Raw genomic sequence first — 3,581 nt, forward strand, 5'->3', positions numbered from 1 at the left:
CCCATATAATTCGAATGTTGGTGCATTTAATGTTATTCCTGAGGTCTCTGGGACTGTCCTCAATTCTTTTCATTCTTTTTTCTGTATTCTGCTGTGTGGTAGTTATTTCCACTATTTTATCTTTCAGGTCACTTATCCGTTCTTCTGCCTCAGTTATTCTGCTACTGATTCCTTCTAGAGAACTTTTAATTTCATTTACTCTGTTGTTCATCATTGTTGTTTGCTCTTTAGTTCTTCTAGGTCCTTGTTAAACATTTCATTTCCTCCATTCTATTTTCAAGATTTGGGATCATGTTTACTATCACTACTCTGAATTCTTTTTCAGGTAGACTGCCCATTTCCTCTTCATTAGTTTGGTCTGGTGGGTTTTTACCTTGCTCCTTCATCTGTTACATATTTCTATGTCTTCTCATTTTGCTTAACTTACTGTGTTTGGGGTCTCCTTTTCGCAGCCTGTAGGTTCATAGTTCCTGTTGGTTTTGGTGTCTGTCTCCAGTAAGGTAAGGTTGGTTCACGGGTTGTGTAGGCTTCCTGGTGGAGGGGACTGGTGCCTGTGTTCTGGTGGATGAGGCTGGATGTTGTCTTTCTGGTTGGTAGACCGCGTCCGGTGGTGTGTTTTGGTGTGTCTGTGAACTTAGTATGATTTTAGAAAGCCTCTCTGGCTAATGGATGGGGTTGTGTTCCTGTCTTGCTAGTTGTTTGGCATGGGGTGTCCAGCACAGGAGCTTGCTGGTCATTGAGTGGAGCTGCGTCTTTACGTTGAGACAGAGATCTCTGGGAGAGCTCTTGCTAATTTTTATTACATGGGTCCAGGAGGTCTCTGGTAGTGCAATGTCCAGAACTTGGCTCTCCCACCTCAGAAGCTTAGGCCTGACAGCCGGCCAGAGCAAAAAGACCCTTTCAGCCACATGGCTTTTTTCTCTTTTCCTTTGTGCTTCATCTAGTTTCACTTGCTCATTGAGTGCAGCGTGCAGAGGCCTTGCCCTGGGCGCTGCAGACCAGAGTTCCTAATGTGAAATGGCTGTACTGAACCTCAGCTCCATGGGTGCGTGGAGACGCGCTGCTCCCAGCACTCCTCTAATTTGTACTTCTATATAAATTAACTATATAACATTCAGCATTCTGACAGTTGTCTCTAGTTTCTCCTCACTAAGTAACTGGTGATAATGTATACCCAGCGTGGGTCTGGAAATAGTCCTTGTCCCCTCCAGATCATCTTTTGAATGTCCTGCATTGTTCTTGTCTAGTGCAGTCTGGCCTTTACTGATACTTCTTCTTGGTTCTGGACCCTAAGCAGTGTACACAGAAAACTGGTCCTACTTTTCTTTGACTCTCAGACAACTGCTCTGTGTTTGCGTTCTCTCTGAAAGTTAAGCATCCTACAGCTGTTTTACTTGTGACCTCCTTGAGGTCTTGTTTTTCAAGATGTATAACTTTGGTGGCGAATTTTTATACTCTCTTGCTAGGTAAAATAAAATCATGACCTTCCTAGAGTCATAATTGAAAATGGATCCCCTTTTTACTCAACCCCTTGACACTTCATGTGCAATCCATTTTACACTCTTTGACAACAGTATTGGTCCCTAAATGCCCAATGTTATATGGATGACATATGTAAGATGTTAAATCCAATATTTTGGTAAATAGCCTACAAATTTTCTTTTCAGCAGATTTTAATAGGATACATTTTTACTATATTTATCAAAAATATATTTTTGCCTGTGATTTCTCTTGGTATGTATCTTTAATGGCCATTAACATTCTATAAGAAGTTTCAAACATGGGTTATCTATATGCAAACCATTTGGAAAATAAGAACAAAATGATTGAAGTAGAAATTATTAAAATATGTCAGTCTTGCCCTCACGTTTTTAGTAAAATTCCTGAAATCTATGTCCCAAACCAAAACCATGTGATCTACTTTCTATGGGGACAAGACTTTATTCTTGAAAAAAATGTGTGAGGAGAACATGTTTGGAGCCAATTAAGAGACTACCCTTCAGGAATACTTGTTTTATGTGTATAGAAAATTAAATCAATAAATATATGAAAAATGAAACCAAAAGAATCAGAAAATATCTGAAAAGTAAGAACACATGATGTGCTTTTCAAGTATTTACAAACTCACGGAAAGGATAAAGGTTGAAAAACATGAGAGAATAACAAAGTGAAATAATGATACATAAATGCTTATAATTTTTCTTGACAAACAAGATATGAGGGAATAAATTCAAAATGCAATATGTGACTTTAATATGTTTTCCTTTTAGTCCATGATCTAGTCTAGGATCATGTATTGCACTGAGGTCTCATGTTCCTTGAGTCTCCTTTAATCTGGAAAGGTATCTCTGCCTTTCTACGTCATTCATATTTTTGGAAAAGATGCATGTTAGAAACCATGGGGTCACTCTGATACCACCAATTACAGTCCAACCTCACAAGGTTCCTCCTTGTGATTCCTGTTCTATATTTTGTCACCCTTCCTCCAAAGTGAGAACCCTGGCTCCCCCCATCAACACATGTACCCATTTGCCTAATTCTTTAATAACAACAGGTAGTTTCAGAATTGTGTAGAGTTGGAAGTGTCTCTTCAGAGTAACTTCCTAAAAATGGGATTGCTGGACCACAAGGTAAAAGCATGTATAGTTTTGTTCAATTCTGCTTTATCTGATACCAAGATCTAGCCTTCTGATTTTTTTTGTTTGCTTTTATGTGCCTTGTACATTTTTTCCCATACCTTTATTTCCAGTCTTTTTAATGTCTGTATGTCTCCTATATACATCAGTTCTTTATCAACAAATTTGAAATTCTTTTGTCCTTTAATAGGTGATTTAGACCCATTCACATTTTTTATATGACTGATATGTTTTGTACCAACTCTATCATACTATTTTATGTTATAATTACTTGGTTTACAATGCTGTATTTACCATTTTTCCTTCTCCTAGTGGTATGACTCTTTGCTATATTTCAAACTTTTATTTGGTGTAGGAAGTTTTATTTTTGTCTTATATGCCGAATTTTGGGTTTTAGCACTCAATTTTCACAGAAAGTTAATGACAATAAGCAATGAGTACTTTGGTTAAAATTGCTTCTGAATGCTAACAGACACTTTTATAACAGATTACAAACTTAGTTTTAACAGGGCTTGGGAGTGTAGGCCAGCCACTGCGGCAGGATGTCCCAGCTGAGAAAGAATGAGGCTACAGTCTTGCCCAAATTTAAACAATGGCATTCATGGACCAAATTCTTCTTGACTGCATCAAGCTCAGTTTGCAAATAAATGATCTCAAAGGATGAGAGTTCAGAACATTTCACATAACCTGTCTGTACACCCCCTTACCCCAGCCTCTTCTTTGCTCCCACACTGTTATTTTGATACAGCTAAAAGCTCAACTCCAGTCCCTCCTAATGAGGGAAGCGTAATACTATCCAGGCATCTCCCAGCACAGAGATCCAAATGTCATTGCTCCGCACAGTCTGATTTATATCAGCTTGGTCAAAAATCACCCACATGCTGGAAACCCCCTGTGGAGAGGTGTGCACTGGCCCCAGGCCATAGCCCTCTTCTTTTTCTTGTT

This window comes from Phocoena sinus, chromosome 12 (genome assembly GCF_008692025.1).
Source record: "Phocoena sinus isolate mPhoSin1 chromosome 12, mPhoSin1.pri, whole genome shotgun sequence".
Classification (NCBI taxonomy): Eukaryota; Metazoa; Chordata; class Mammalia; order Artiodactyla; family Phocoenidae; genus Phocoena; species Phocoena sinus.